Consider the following 18,250-nt stretch of genomic DNA (forward strand, 5'->3'; position numbering starts at 1 on the left):
TTTACACTCATTTTTGGACTCTCTTCATTGTGTACCAGAGTCTGGCCCCTACACACCCTTCCTTTCAGGGCCAACATATTTTTACTTATTAATTTTCCGTTTTAGCTCTGTTACGAGACTCAGTGGTAAGTTTGCCATGGCTTTCATTAAGGCCGAGGTAGGATGAAATATGAATGTGTAGGGAGTGGATTAGAGTGATGGAATGGCTTGAATATTGCTTTCCTGGCGCCTGGGCAATATTGTCTTCGGGGTGTAAGACACTTAGGCCCGTAGAAACCTGAGCCATTTTCAAAACACCATCGCACTCATCGGCAGGGCAAAAGGAGAAGTTTGGTTCATCCGCAGCTGATGAATGTCATCTGGAGATTCAGCAGACTTCAAAGTGTACGAGAGGTTCCATCATTATGATGCATAATGTTGAGAGGCTGACTCAAAGAAAACATTTGGAAGAACTTTCAGAAAAACTTAGGCAAATCCATTTTGATCATGACACTGGGCCGGTAGAGGGTGAGGTGCTTTTAATGACATTTTGTTAATGAATTGTGTGGCTAAGACAGCAGTGTCATCAAATCGTTTGACATTTCTGTTATGTATCATTACCAACACCAATATTGCAAACTAAGCAAAGCCCTTGTGATGTATATAAAGAGCTTGATGCATAACCAATTGGAAATGTCCTGTTATGCTTTACATGCAGAGTTTGCCAGTAGACAATGGATGGACAGTGCGCACAAGTTCTGAAGAAAAAAAATAGAATAGAAATCCTATTTCATGTTGTCATTGTTACTAAAAAAAGTGCACTGAATAAAACAATAAATAAAGAATGTAACTTGCAGTTCTGTGGCTCAGTGGTTAGCACTATTGCTTCACAGCAAGAAGGTCGCTGATTCGAGTCCCAGCTGGGTTAGTTGGCATTTCAATGTGGAGTTTGCATGTTCTCCACGTATTTGCATGGGTTTCCTCCGGGTGCTCCCGTTTCCCCCACAGACCAAACACATGTGCCATAGGTGAACTGAAAAAGCTGAATTGGCCATAGTGTATGGATGTTTCCCAGTACTGGGTTACAGCTGGAAGGGCATCCACTTTGTATCCACTGGATAACTCGGTAGTTTATTCCCACTGTGGCTACCCTGAGGAATAAAGGGACTAAGCTAAAGGAAAATAAATGAATGAGGAATACTGTAACACACACACACACACACACACACACACACACACACACACACACACACACACAAACACACACAAACACACACACACACACAATATAACATTTTCAATCTGTTTATTGCCAATTATTTTTGAAATTGACATGCATTTCTTATTGTACTTTAGGGATTATTTACAGTTTGAACCTAAAGAATGACCAGTCTGTCAGATGAAGTAGAGTCAGAGTCAGAGATTCAAAGAAATAAATAAAGTTTACTGAAGATAGTTTGCAGTTTCATCAGCAGAAGCCAGCTTTAACACTCGGAATGAGTTCCTAGGTCGCTCTGCTTACAATCACAAATCAACGATAATTATACTCTTACATAATGTCATTAGCGGCATGCGCCAGCGTCATACTGTACATACAGTATATGTGTTTAGATAGACTTCCATGTGGGTGTGTGCGTACAATTCTGAACGATATCGCAAGAATAAATGTCAAACATCCACTAGGCTGTTTAGAGCTGACCCCAGACCTGTGATACACACACACAAACAACACATATAAACTCAAAGTACAATCTGTTTCTTACCTAAGGTTGAGTGTACTCTCAGCCGTCTTTATCAAAACTGATTAAAAACCTGTATTATTTACATTCATACAAAATCTATCTTGAAAAAAAAGGAAAATCACTTTAAAGATAATTAACACATAAAAATAATATCAAAAACACTTGAAATAGTGTTAACACATAGCAATACAAATAGGAAAATGGTTGTTTTCAATCATCAACCCATTCAGTTCCACTTGAGGTCTCGATGACCTCTTACCTGGTTTGGTGGCTCCTGAAAATAGACTTACAAAGAGATAGGCAAATGCACTGAACATTCTTATATTGAGCAATGTGTTAACATTAATCATTAGTCAAAATCATTTCAAGATTAAATACTGATTCAAATAATCATATTAATAAAGCAATGAGAAAAAGGTTAATGAGAAAAGGATAAATGTTTATCCTTGCTTGAGACGGATTGGAAGACACAAATCTGAAGCCATCAGTACAAAAAAAAAAAATGTTTACAAGGTAAATACTTCTCAGTTTGTATTTTCAGAGTATTAATATAATTTTGGTGACTCAAAATAAAAGCTAAGCTAAACTAAAACAAAAATATCAAATAAAGAAGATAATTCTGTTAGTTCGAAGTGCCTTTGCGACTAACTGAAATAAGTTTAAAATTAATAAAAAAAAAAAAAACAAGTCAAATAAATTGAACTCGATTAAACGTTTTTTTTTTTTTTTATTACAAACATCATTCACTCTTTCATTCATTTATTTTCCTTCGACTTAGTCTTTCTTTCATCAGGGGTCACCACAGTAGAATGAACTGCCAACATATCCTGCATACAGTATGTTTTACACTGCAGATGCCCTTCCAGCTGCAACCCAGTATTGGGAAACATCCTACACATTTCTCATTCACACACATACACTAAGGCCAATTTAGTTTATTCAGTACACCTACAGCACATGTTTTTGGACTGTGAGGAAACAAGAACACCCAAAGGAAACCCATGCCAACATGCAAACTCCACACAGAAATGCCAACTGATCCAGCCAGGACTCGAACCAGCGACCTTCTTGCTGTAAGGTGACAACTAACCACTGACCCACCATCTCTCCCTTTTATTACAAACTTCTAAAATAGGGTTTCCCAAACTTTTCAGCCTATGACCCCCAAAAATACAATGTCAGTGACTCGTTACCTCTAATATTTTTTGAGGTGGTTATAAATAGAAAACGACACACACATACCAATAGGCCCAAGTCTTTTTATCAGTTAATTTTGGAGAACGCCACTCGGAGACCATCATTGCTAAGTTGTGGCCTGGCCTGTACTTATCTTTAATGTACATAAGTGCCGTAAAGGTGTTGAAAGTTTAACCTGGTGCCATAAAATCAATGTGCTGCATCTGACGGTATTGCTGTCTTTAATATAATGTAATCACCTTAGGGGTCTCAAAAAATGAAAGGCTGTTGGCTTTTTTATTTGCATGTTGTTTTTAATGTTTATCATTAACATGTTAAAAATGTTACTATTTACTATTACTTTGTTGTTCAGTAAGTTATGGATAAAATATGGTAATTCTAATAGTTTAATAAAATTAATTAGATTTTTTGAACCACTGTTCTAAAGCATAATTTAAAATGAACACTAAAAGAGCCTTTAAAATATTATTAATTAAAAAAGTCACATATTTGCATATATTTAAAAATAAATTAATAAATGACAACCAAACATGAATCATGGCAGAATTAATTCATGTTTGTCTCTTCAAACACAAGTAGTAGTTTTTGTTTTGTGATGAATCGTTGAATCATTTTCTCAACTAAAATAATGACTTTCTAAATGAATCACAGCTTGGTTTGAATCAACCTGGTTAAATTACATCAATGACTCATTCATAAAAGCAGTTGCTTGGTTTTATTCTGATATTTACTTTGTTTTTGAATGAATTTGTTAAGTAAATGATGGAATTAATCATTCATAGAGACAGACTGTTTGGTGTTTCAATTTTGAATGTTTCAGTGTTTAGGGATGAAAGAGTTAGATGGATGATTCATAACGTATTAAAACAGTAACATTCTACTGACAAACCAGTGTAACTTACAAAGATTATTGGATGAATCGTATGTATCATTTTCATTATGTAATGAACTTTAGATTTTTTTGTTTTACAGCTAGCATTATCGTCCATGACAGCATAGTACAAAAATCCTCTAAATTGTATTTTCTGTCTTTAAGTCTATTAACGTCCAAAGATATGATATCAGCAGAAAAAGCAATTAAAAACAAAACTAAATCATGTGAAAATCCATAGACGACAAAGACATTAAAAATTCCAGAGCATTTATGGAATCTTCCAGAATGAGGGTGAAAAGGGCGTTTTGGTGATGCACGAGAAGTGCCTTTGGAAGGAGGATTTCTGTGAGGCTGTGGAAAGTAATTTAGCATGGTAATAAGTTCCAGTGTTTATCTGTGAGCCAATGTTTATCTATACTACATACATTTTTCTCCCCCAAAAATAAAACAATTAATGCCTTAGTCAGAGGAAGGGGGTGGCAAAGTGAAAGAGTAACTATTACCTTGCAGTATTCTCTGTCAGTAGTGTAACAATAGTTTTTTTTTTTTTTTGTGAGTTCTTGCTTATGATTTATGCCATTGTTTTTGTCAAATTATGTTTTGCATGCTGCATTTTACTCAATTGCAAAAATGCAAACATTTTGGCCCTGAATATTCACCAGTACTCAAGGAGCCTTAAATAGGGCACAATATATTTATTTATGTTTTATTTTGCAAGATCAAGATTTTCTTTGTGTAGATATTTTGATGTGAATAATTTAACATTTTTAAACACAAATAAATAAATAAATAAATAAATTTATACTACTAGAATTCCAGGAAGGATATATACAGTGCGTACATATGAGTACACCCCTCACAAGTCTCTCATTTAAATTAAGCTTTATATTTCTGAATATATTTCTATATTTATTCAAAATTCAAGAGAAACAAAAATATAAATAAAATTGTTGAAATTTTGTAGTTTATAATATCTTTTTCCAATAATTCACATTAATTTAAATGTATTATCTTTGTATTTCTAAAGATGTTTGGTGACTAAACATTCATTTTAGTAAATATAGCTAATAAATTAATAATGAATTAATGATTCATAATTTAATAAATCTATTTTGTTCAAATGTAAAAAAAAAAATATTACCATTATTTACTGAGAATAAAAGGATAAAATATTCATTTTCAAAATAGGGTGTGTGTGTTTATATACAGGGAGAGTATTCTTAATCTGGTCAACTGTTGTGAATGGTATTTTCCTTAGCAGTGAAAGAATTCTTTGGTCGTCCACCACAGTTGTTTTCGGGGTCTTCCGCATCTTTTGGTGTTGCTGAGCTCACTGCTGGTGCTTGATAATGAGGGAACACACACCTAGCCATGGAACAGCTCAGAAGCCAATTGTCCAATTACTTATGGACCCTTAACAAGTGGAAGGCACAATTCCAAACTATTGTAATTCTTACACCGATTACCTGATTTGAATGTAAGTACCTTAACACTGGACTTTTCTCCTCATAGACTTTCATTCATACGCATGCGAATGCATCAGACCGGAAACGCCAAGTTTCACAGATCGCTGCATTGGAAAGTTCAATCTTGGTAAACTCTGACATGTGAAATCACATCACTTGACTCCATGAGACCAATCAAGGATAAAAACATAACCTCTCTGTACAGAATTTTAAAATATGGAGTAACCGCTTGCTTTTTTTAATGATCTTGTTTAACCCCCCCCCCCCCCCCCCCCCCCTTTTCGGAGCTCCGTACGATAGAATTTTGCAAGCTCAAACTCTAGTGTGACCGCAGCATTAAGCTGACAGTCTGCAGTTAAAGCACATCTTGTTAATCTATTGTGTTGGAGTAGAGAGCCAAAAATATTAGAATTGTGTCGATGTCCAAATATATATATATATATATATATATATATATACACACATACATATAAACACATACATATATACACATACACACACATATATATATATAATAGTGATTAGCTATACTGTATTTTAGGCTGAGACATCCCATTTTGTTGTCTGCATCAAATTCAATTTACAAAAGTGTTTTTATATACACAGTAAGCAGAGCATATAAACTTTGAGCAGATTATTGCAACCATATATTTAAACCATTAGAAGTCATATTCTAATGGTTTAAATATAATTTTAAAATATGGTTGCAATAATGCTCCAGCATCCAAAACAGCATTCTTATTCGAACCTGTGCTAGAAAGTATGCATGAAAAACCTCTTGTTGACAAATGGGTAAAACCTAGTGGTTTGATGAGTAATTGAGTATTGAGTAATAATTAAAAACAATATAAAATTACAATTTAAGCGATTTTAGTGATTCACTGCGTTCCTTCGTTATGGCATCAATTAAGTTTTTGTTTAAAATATGCCTGACAAGATGTTTTGACAGTATTACACCGGGTGCTATTTCAGTAGATGTCTTCTGTAAATCAGAGTATTTTTTCTTAGAGTACATGAAACAGAATTTATTTTATCTTAAATATTGTTGCTTTCATTTAGTTTACCGCAGTTCATTAGTAGGTCATGATTGAACTCATTGCCCCCGCCAGCTTCCTCCTCCGAAATCCCCAAACCCAGCTGTGACTTTTACCACACAACATCAACACTCTAGCCAAAAAGCAGCAGACTGTGAGCTGGGTGGGTGACAAGGAATGCAGAAACTTTCAGGTGTAATCTGAGGTAGAGCGAGACATGTTAAGGCACGTCTCTTTCAGGTTTATATGGAGGACAAATGTGTTTGTGACAAAAAGCCACAATGATCGAAACGCTGCTGCCTTTTCCCCCCTGCAACCATCAAATAATCACACAATCACATCTTATTTTCTCACCCAGCAGTATTAGAACCGCAGTCTACTTGTATCCAGCAAGCTGAAAGAAGACAAACAGCCTACCTGGAGTCTCTCTCTTCGTGCCATATGTCACCAGCTCTCTCCGGCAGCCCATCCTCAGTGATGCATGGGCAAATACCTGTCACTAACTGCCTGCTGTGGTAATAGGCTGTTCAACAACCCAGTCGTAATTCATTAAAACATGTAAAGTAGACATTTGGACGAGAGTACCAGCTTGCCCATCACAGCTCGCAGCGCTGGAAGATGTATTGCGCAGACTGTCGCGATAAGGCCGTATCTGGCAGTGGGACAGTGCGAAAGAGTCAGAGGTTGGCTCTATCTCAGTCCTGGAGAGGCGCAGGCCTTGTCGGCTACGTCTGCCATCCGCCTGATGGTCCCGCGATCTATAAATGAAGTCATCACTCAAGTTGGTCGCCCATAACTGTGGAAGTTGAAGCGAGTCTGAGCACCCTGACATTAATTACACAGAAAATTAAACAAAATCTATTGCGGTGATTGAGGTGTTTACCGAGAGCAAGCAGCCACGAGGATGACTCTCTATCTATCATTGCTCAGATAAGAGGACATAAAATGCAAGGTGCAGTGTTGACACATTGAATTACCACCGAAAATGTGTCGTTCGGGTGCAACACGTAGCATCTTGTGGTGTGTATGTAACGTAGTGAGGAAGCAGAATCCGCATGTGGCCTAATGCCAGCAGTTCCTTGAAAGGATTTTCAGTGTGCAGTGTTTTGTGTCTGAATTCGGAGGAATCCAGTAATTGTGCTTGTAATAATGACGGTTGTGACATCTGTCACTTTAAAACGTCTGGAGAAAAGTGAAGAGAAATGAATAGCGAGCGCTCCCTCTCATATGAAGTAGTGTAATCCTCTTTAAAGGAAGACTTTGCCTCACAAACCCTTTCTTCTTTAATTGTGACAATGATAATTGCGGTTTTGTGTTGGACGACTTTCAAGGACTTATCTCCTCTATTTTGTATTATTAACTTCCCCGTTTCCACTAAATCCGAAAGTTTTTCTGCTTTGTTACTTCTATTGTCATTGTTCATTTTCAATTGCCCATATTTCCTTTTTGAAATATAAAGTCATTACGTTTCCCTTGAAGCTCTGTCTTTTTTATTACGGCTGAGCTGAAAACTTTCTTCCAGAGAATTTGCTTTTCACTGCAACTCTGAAATCACCATGAAACACTGCGGTTTGCTCTGTTTGCAGGCGAGTGTGACAGGCCTGCTTCTAATAAAACGACTGCCCAGCAAAAACCCAAAAGGTCATATGTGAATTGTGCCCCTTGGCCTTGTTATCAAAGTCAACCGGCTAGTTTAACAGATTCCTATGGGCCGGTTTTGAGAGAGCGCACGTTCTCATCCATGCTTCCTTGTTCATCTACACAGACAATGAGTGATTAGCACACAGTGGTAAGTGCTTTTTCCTGGCTTCAAAGGCCCAGCCGTGTGGCCGGCTTCAGAGGCTGGGGTGGCTTTTAATCTAGGCGCACCACCTGTGAGAAGCGTCAGAAGTTGCGTTTGGCGTGGCAGCAGTAGGACTTCATTATGTCTGAGCCAGGCTTGGCCTGAGTTATCCTGCCTGGCTGTACCTCTCAGGCAACACACACACACACACACTTTGCTCGGGCCTTTCCCTTTCACGCGGCGCCCGCAATTTGTCACTTTTCACATGAGATGAAGCCTTTTATGAAGCGAAATGAGTTTCCCGAGAAAGAAGTGCCACAAAAGCCCCATGATTAATTTGCTTGTTAGGCTATTGCAGCTGTCACCTGTGTAAGACATCTGGACAGCAGATTGACTAATGCCATAAGTGGGACCGAAACATGGCTCTCGCTCACACTCTCTCGCAGTTAGCTTTCCCTGCAGTCAGTCTTTTAGTGGGCTTTTAAAAGGGGACTACTTGCTGTCTAAAATGGGCCTTTTTCTAAGGGGTAATTAATAAGCATTACTTGTGATTGACATGGTAATTAGTTGTATTAATGTGCCGCTAAGAGGGTCTGTACAGGAAACAGGCCTATGGGTGTGAGGTGGGACCGTCTAACTCAAAGTGACCTCACTTACATTTAATTGCCTTTTCTAATAATAATCGGGCTTTTACAGCCATAACAAGCACGGACTAAACAACAAAGCAGAGCGTAGAGTCTATGGTTAGGATGATGTGAAATCACTTTGAGGGGCTGTTGTCAGATCTGTGATATTGCACTCATCTTTAATCTAGTGCATTGAAGCATCTCTAGCAGGTGGTTTTAAATTTGAAAAAGTCCTCTGATAAACTTCTACCCTCTTGAAACTCTTTTGTCTGTTTTAAGTAGCAAGGAAATTAATAGCAGGACAGTACTTGTAAGACAACGCCATTGAGTGCCATTCAGGCTTGAATTGAGAATGCCTTTTAAGGGTCGTTTCACACTTCAAGGGTTTGCATGGTCTGAGACAAAAAAAGAAGATGATACATTTAGGCCTAGTTTGAGTAGGCCTAACTCACTTGCTATTCTTCTGCTTAATCCATGGATTATCAGGGGTCACCACAGCAGAATGAACCACCAATTACTCTGGCATTTGTTTTATGCAGCGGATTTCCTTCCAGCCACAACCCAGTGTTGGGAAGCACACATACACTCTCTCATTCACATACACACACACTCATACACTACAGCCAATTTAATTAAACTCAATTGACTCAATTCACTTATACTGCATGTCATTGGACTGTGAAGGAAACTGGAGCAATGCCCCACTTAGCTTTTACATTTATTTTTTATTTTATTTATTTTTTAAGTCTGCCTGAAGCAGAGTTTGTGGAGACCTTTAGTTCAATTTGTTGATGTACTTCTAACTTAAACTAAATACGGAGTAGAGGCGGGACTTTATTTTGTGTATTATTCCCAAACTGATGTCAACAGAGGATGGTTAATTCACCACTCCGAAGGTAGACTCAAATGGTCAGACTTTGATTGAAGAGTTGATTGAAAAAAGTTTTCTGCGGATTATCCTGCACAGAACAATTGTTTAACTAAAGGTCAAAATGTACGTTAGTAAAATAAACATTTAAAATTTTGATTTCACATAAAAAATCGATTGAAAGCTAATAGATACAAAACAAATTATTGCTTGTTTGATGTATATATTGCAACCAAACCAAATAAAATGCTGTACAGAAAAATGCTGTTTGCTGGGCTTAATGTCAATACAGTTGAAGTCAGAATTATTAGCTCTCCGTTTAATTTTTTCATGCCTTCATTCATTCATTTTCTTGTTGGCTTAGTCCCTTTATTAATCCGGGGTCTCCACAGTGGAATGAACCACCAACTTATCCATTATGTTTTTACGCAGCGGATGCCCTTCACTATGTACAATTTAGCCTATCCAATTCACCTGTACCACATGTCTTTGGACTGTAGGGGAATCCGGAGCACCCGGAGGACACCCACGCGAACGCAGGGAGAACATGCAAACTCCTCACAGAAACGCTATCTGAGCCGAGGTTCGAACCAGCGATCCAGCAACCTTCTTGCTGTAAAGCGACAGCACTACTTACTGTGCCACAACGTCGCCCGTTAAATTTTTTTTCTTTTTTAAATATTTCCAAAATGATGTTTAGCAAGGAAATTTTTACAGTATGCCTGATAATATTTTTTTTCTTCTAGAGAAAGTCTTATGAGTCTTGTTTTATTCGACTAGAAAAAAAGCAGTTTTAAATTTTTTCAACACAATTTTAAGGACAAAATTGTTAGCCTCTTTAAGCTATATATTTTTTCGATAGTCCACAGAACAAACCACTGTTATACAATAACTTGCCTAATTACCCTAACCTGCCCAGTTAACCTAGTTAAGCCTTTAAATATCTCTTTAAGCTGTATACAAGAGTCTTGAAAAATATCTAGTCAAATATTATTTACTGCTATCATGGCAAAGATTAAATAAATCAGTTATTAGAAATAAGTTATTAAAATTTTTATGTTTAGAAATGTGTTGGAAAAAGCTTCTCTCCGTTAAACAGAAATTTGGGGGGGGGGGGGGGGGGGGGGAATTCTACTTTTCAAGCTGTTTGGACAGACATGTGTGTAAATTTAGTGTATAGACCGTCATATTGGGGCGATATAAACACACACAGTCCTTTTTTTCAATGTAACAACATAAAAACGATGGACCAATTGGAGCGGTTTTAAGATCGACCCCAACTTGACGTAGGATTGCGGTCCCCCCGCCCACCAATATTAACTGAAAGGCTCGCGTCACCATATCCTCAGTTTGTTGTTTCACGTCCGCCATTTTCAGCGTGTGAGTCAAAGCGATGTCACTAAAGGAACACCCTTGCTCTATTATTAGATGCAAGGCTCATTGGGCTGAACACAAGATCAGCTTTCACCACATGATCGCTTTAATCAGAATTATTGTTTGTAACTTAGTTTGTTTGTAGGTAGGTTTGCAAACTAGTGTACTTTTCGTCTACCTTAAACTTCAGCCGTTTGCATTTTCTCGAGGTCACAGAAGCTCCCTGTGAGTGTGATCTTAACTAGGTGCAGCTAAAAGTGTGAGTGCCTTTGCCTCACGTGAGTGTCACTTCATTGGAAATAAAATAACAAACTTGCCTGCAGGCCGCACACCAGAAGCGCCGCTTTGCGACGTGCAGCAATGCGCCACGCAGTACCATACATTGTAGAATTCTAAACATAGGTTTCTATAAGTGTACACACAATGGCGCTTTAAGTCGGCAGCTGTTCGTGGCACCCAGCCAGGATTCGGGACACTTCATGTTTCTGCTGCGCCACAGAGCTCCATCAGAATAGTTATATTTTAAATAACATGCGAATATGCGTGTCTGGTGTGCCGTGTCGCGGCTCTAAATGGGTCATCCGGTGCCTTAGTCAAAGTTAATTCAGTGTGCGTGGTTATTAGTCTCGGTGTACAAGCTCGGAACTTTAAACTAGCACACAGTTGGCTGTAAAACTATACAAAGTCACAAATGATTGTGTACTCTCTGCTTGGTCTGTGTCCGAGGCGTACATGTACAGCTGAATGCTGATCTTCTCATTCATGCTGCTTGCTTCTCTCTGTCTGCCTGTCTGTTGCCAAACACAGAGCAGGGGAGCTCTTGGCTCCGCCCCCTTGTTACATCGGGCGGGAATTTGAAACTAATTTTCATGTGAAGCAACACACCCCTAAAACAGCGAGCCGTGTACACCCCCCCAAAATGACACATTTTAACACACTAGAATAAAAAAAATAATCTGAATTGTGTTTTGAACTGAACCTAAAATGGCAACCTCTGAAAAACCATAATATAAATATTAAATAATAAAAAAGGGGTCAACTATGTGCCCTTTATTGTAAATGTAATTTTTACTTTTTTATACAACTTTAAATTATTTTAAAAACAAGTTTACCATTTCAACCTTAAAACTAACCACAGTGTTTTGTTTTATGTATTTAATACTGACAAAATTATTAACAAATATGCTGTTTTCACTAAACGGGAAGTGCTGAGCTAGACTACTGTAGAATGTGATTATTCAATAATAAAAAAGGAATACAAAACCATTTCTAATTAATGGAAAGCAACTGACAAATAAATACTCCAAATTTTTGCAAAAAAAAAAAAAAAAAACTAATTATGAATTTTCAACAATTTTTTATTTATTTTAACACCAATGGCTTATAGGGTTTTCAGGGGTAAGGAAGTTGAGCAGTATATTCCATGTTATTCAAATTAAGTACTTTTTTGGAGTGGCCAAACAAACTGAATTAATACTTCTTTATGGTTTTAATGCCTACAGTAAATATCTGTAGCAGTTGTATTGTTACTGCATGGAGCCTTTTCATATGATTTGTTAAGTAATACATGTAAAAAATAAAACAGAGGCTTTCATGTAGTAGGTTTACAGACATTTTCTGCACATTCATACAAGAGAATCACAGCAACGAACGAATCCTCTCCCTTAATTTTTAATTATGGTGGAATTAGCTGGTAGCATCCGTTTATTTATGCTTTCTCGTGTAATCAGGAAATTCATCTGAGAAAACACAAGCCCAAGGGCCAGTGACATCAAAATAACGCAACACAATACTCTCCCATTCGCATACCTCCCGTTTGATTAAAACCGTTTTGAAAGACAGATAAACAAATCTGGCAGGTCCCATCGTGTGCCTAGAGCCTACCGTGACCGATTCCTGTTTTTTCTAAATATAAACAAAAACAGCAAATTCCAGCCAGAGAGGGAAAAAGAGGGGATTTAACAAAATGGAGGTCCTCAATCCATCCTGCAAACAATTCGTTCGGCAGAAGCTACAATAACAACATCGCTGAATGGGGCTTTGGTAAATGTTTAAAAACATACACCGTATCGCCTGTAGTTCTTTCCCGGAATCAATTTACTGTTGAAAGACACATTTCGCACTGATGGAGCAATTTGAGGAATGGAAATAACACCTGAGATCTTGTAAATCACCATGCGCATTGATCGGATGGACCAGGGCATTTTTGTGGATGCGCTGATGGGCATAAGCAGGTCACTATATCAGCTTCATGAACCGCAGGTAGATGGAGAGCGTTGGCATAAGAGAGAGGGGGTGTTGATAACCTAATATCTTGTGGGGAAAAAAAAACAGACATTGTACAACTGACTTCCTCTGCATGCACCCAATATCATTACTATGAAAGATCTATGAATCACACATATGGAAATGATACAATATAATATACTTTATTAATCCCCAGGGGGTGAATTATCTTTCTCTTTGATCTGTGCGCTGCATTACGTTTTCTGTCATTTCCTCTTGTAGATCCATTGCTCACTTTCAAGTTGGATTACTTTTATTACGTGCACAGTCTGTTTGTATGGAGCCAGATCGGTCTCAAAAATAATACATTTACAAAATAAAATTCATATATGCACAATACAATTCGCATTTACAAAATCCAACTCGTAAGTTCAAAACACAATTCATAAATACTCAAATCCAATTTTTAAATTCAAAACATGATTCATAAATGCTCAAATCCAGTTCGTAAATTCAAAACACGATTCAAAATACACAAATCCAGTTCGTAAATTCAAAACACGATTCATAAATACACAAAACAAATTTGCAATTCAAAACAGGATTCAAAAATACACAAATCCAATTTGTAAATTCAAAACAGGATTTGAAAATACTCAAATAAAATTCATAAATTCAAAATACCATTCTTGAATGCACAAATCTTGTTCGTAAATTCAAAATATCATTCATAAATGCACTAACTCTATTCGTAAATTTAACACAGGATTTAAAAAAAACTCAAATCCAATCCATAAATTTAAAACACGATTCAAAAATACACAAATCGAATTCGTAAATCCAAAATAGGATTCAAAAATACTCAAATTCAATTTGTAAATTCAAAATGCAATTCATAAACACAAATCCAATTTGTAAATTTAAAACAGGATTCATAAATACACAAATCCAATTTGTAAATCCAAAACACGATTCAAAATTACTTAAATCCAGATCATAAATTTAAAACACGATTTATAAATACACAAATCCAATTCATTTGGCGAAAACGTTTATGATTTTTAACTGTGAATTCACAAACCGTGTTTACAAATAGAATTTTGTAAATGGTAATTGTTTTGTGCATATATGAATTTTATTTTGTAAATATATTATTTTGAGACCGATCTGACCTGATCAAATCCATATAGCAGCATCAGTCATATCAGAGATGCTCAGTAAAGCTAATCAGTCTGTTGTGATGTGAGAAGTCGATTCCTCTGCATCTGATTTATTTTGTTTAGTATCTGCTGGCCCGCTACAACTTCAGAAAGAAATCCTCTACATACTGCTTTTTCCACTCGGCTCCTTTTGTGGTTCCTTTTTTGGGCTATTTCAATAATCCTCAACATGTATGTTTAATGGCAAGGGCCCCGACAGGAAATGATCAGCAAATGAAACGAAGCGGTGGGTTATTACGCAGCACTGCAGTGTCAGCCTGGGCTTCGCCACCATTAATTTTATTGTAACTCATTTCAGCGGGCTGAAGTACGCCGGGATTTAATGTTTCCATTCCCCCAGTCCTGTTCTGCATGACAAATTGTTTTAATAAACATATACTGGGTCATAATACAGTAATAATAAGCCTACCAGTCACCTTATATCACTGCAGTTAAATTCTCCCTCCCTATAAGCCAACATTGGTTACAATGACAATTACATGGGGAGCCAAACCTTAGCAGCGGCAAGCACAATGGACAGATTTAATATAGTTTGTAAATATGATTAGTGTGCTGTCGCGTTATTGGAGTCGGGTATTTACATTTCTCTCAGGGTTACTCGCTATATGGGATCAACGTTGAACAGAGGGGCCCTTTTTTTCCTCTTTCTTTTCCCTCGTAGTTTTTTTTTTTTTTCTTCATTTCTTCCAGGGGCTTCCTCCGCTCCCCTTCACGACTTAATGAAAAACATGGTTGACCGTTAATATTCCACGGATCAATCACCATTTTTAATTTTGAGGATAAATGTGCAATTGTGCAACCCTCGGAAGCCTTTCTCCCACCTACACTGAGCGCGTGCAGTCATGTGCATACTTGTTTGCAGGCGGATGCAGGCTGGTGTTAATGGAAAAGAGAAAGAATGTGTTCTTGTAATGGCTGCTGGTTATTTACAGGGGTAATTTCATGCTACATTTCAATTATTGCCTAGGTTTGTTTTTAGCTCCTCAAGCTGTTGCTCCTACCTGCAATTGAGCAGAGAGAGGAAATTTATAATCAGTGCACAGTCGGTGCGGCGCGTATAGTGAGGACTGCAGATTGTTTGTTACTAGCTTCATCCGTCTCCAACATTTGGATAATGAAATACTCAAGTGGGGATTGCTGAGGTCAATTAATGCTGAAGCAATGCATTTAACCCATTCTCTTATTACTGAGTCAGCAAAGGGACCAATTTGGCTGCACACAGGAAAGCACATTTGTAGGCCTGCGCGAGCGACTAAGTGAAGTGCACACGCTCAGAGTTCAATATGTTGCAGAGGAGCCGACTCTTTGTCTAATTATTCACCGCTTTTCAGACACAAAATCTCGAGTCGTCCGAGATACCAATCTGTTTGCAGAAAATATTAACCCGTCCCCACTCTTTCAAATATGTGAAGTAATAAACTAAGCCATATTATAAAGTCTAGTCCACAATGTGGCCAAATAACTAACACAAATATTGATATGGTAATCCGGAGATGTCAATAGAGGACAAAACACGCTCGTCTAGTCCAGAGAATAAGCCTGTCTGTTGATCTATTAGTTCTTTGTCTGGAAGGTGAGAAAATTAGACCCTGTTCTGTTTTCTTGTTGACCTGTTTGTTCTGTGTGGGGTGTTGTGGGAATGTACACAGGTAATTAGAACATGGGCTCCGGAATCTAATCAGTTTTCTATTGTTCTCGCAGTATGATTTTTTTTAACAACCCTTGGGAACTCAATAGTGTGTTAGTGTTGTAGCAGATTAATGGGATCGTAACTGCTAAGAATGTTTTCTTTGTGAGACTGAACAGTTTTTTATTGGCTTATTTTGACGTGCTAGTTAGAAACAGGCTAAAGGGCTAACCTTCATTTCCATAGGTACTACAGTTTTTTTGTTGTTGATGCTAAAATGTAATTCAACTAAAAATGAAAGTTATCATTTACTCATCCTCATGTCATTTCAGATCTTTATGATTTCTTTATTCATTTTAAACACAAAATAAGAACTTGTGGTTTGTAGCTGAAGAGTGAATATTTTAAAAAACATGCGTAAGAGCTCCAACAAATTGTAATATAAGTAGCCAGTAAAAGTATAGTTATATAATAGCTTTGTTTGATGAAATGTAAATGTTTATTCAGTGAAACATTTCCACTCCAAAGACAATAATGATTGTAATCAGATCATTGAGTTGGTGATTTAAAGTAAAGAATTCTGTCTGATTCAAATTAAGCCCTGGTCAGATCACATGAATTTGTCACGATTTCGGCATGATTTCCCTGATATAGTGTGTCTTGGTGATTCGTAAACAACAAATGGGTGTTGTGACAAACTATTCAATTGTTTCTTCTCGTGTAATGTGGCATAGTTACCCTACAACTGATACCATGCCTGCGACGCCTCATGACACCATCGCAGAAAGTCAAGCGTGTTAAATTTTTTCCTTGTTCTTCATGGCGAGTTTCGTCACGTGGCTGACACTGCCCAATAGAAGCACATCATTTTTTGGTTATCTCAGCGGGTGCTACCATTAAGGCGCTGGTCAGGTAATCAAAAAATAGGCTGCATATTTAGATTACATTTTAGATTTCAAAGAAAATATCTTAATATTAAAAAGCATTCATAAGTTTGATCCTATCCATGTCGTAATGAATGCCCTTAACTAATGTTGTTATTAGTTACCAGCAAGCATCAATGTTTATTGAGATTGAAATAAGAAAAAAATTTAAATTGAGATTAAAAAAACATCTTTCTAGCACCACGTGTGACTGCTTTGAGAAATAGCGCTCATCGTAGTAGTCACGGAATGACTGGTCATAAACAAACGTGTACTCTGGCATATTTGTTAACCGTAACAAGTCAAGATTTTATCAAGAAAAAAATGTGTAATCTGATATAATGACTTTTGTAACCGACAAAAAAAAATAATAATTATGATCTGACCGGGGCTTTAGTCAGACCAGTCTTTTTTCTGAACAAATCAAGATTTTTTTGTTTGTTTGTTTGTTTTTAACTTTCATGAATGCTAAATTGTGTGGTAAAATATTTTCTGAAAATTTTTGCTGACAGCAAACGGTTTGGTAGCTTTTTTGTTAATGGTATCCTAATATATAAACATTTTTGACAGAAAAATTCTGGTTCTATAACACGTTCATTCTAATCCAGATACTCTGTTCTATTGTAATAACTTATTATTTGTGCCCAAATATTAGTAGTGGTTATTACTTTTTTATTATCACTGTTGAAAACATTTTAATTGTTCATAGTTTTGTAAAGATTGTGATTAATTTTATTTTTCACAATTCTTTAATGTGTAGAAAGTTGAAATAAATTCTTTTGTAAACTGTTTTACTGCCCTTGTGAATATGTATGTCTATGTATAAAACCTTGCTTTTTATTTTGATAGCTGAATGATCCAGCCTGATCTCACGAGGAAACATAACTATTTTATGTTGTGTCAGAAAATGTATATAAAAAAAAAAAATTTAATGCAGTGGTTCTTGTACAATCTGAGACCCACTTTATATTGAATATCACTCAGCCAGTGAAGATTGCTGACTTTTGAAGAAAACGGAACTTAAACGTGCCAATTTTGTAATGGCATACAGTTCACTGGAAGCGCTTGACCCAGGTTACTGACAAATTAAAAGTCCTTCCGCATACTTTCTCATAGACCCTATTACAATGTTACAAATTGCTGTGAGATAGTGTTGGAATGATCATACATCACAGTTTCACTAGAATTTGTAGCAACACAACTTTTTCAACACTGATGGTTATATATATATATATATATATATATATATTTTTTTTTTTTTTTTTTGCACCAAAGCAGTATATTGTAATGAGTTCTGAAACATAACATTTG

The sequence above is a fragment of the Danio rerio genome, chromosome 7, assembly GCF_049306965.1.
Source record: "Danio rerio strain Tuebingen ecotype United States chromosome 7, GRCz12tu, whole genome shotgun sequence".
NCBI lineage: Eukaryota > Metazoa > Chordata > Actinopteri > Cypriniformes > Danionidae > Danio > Danio rerio.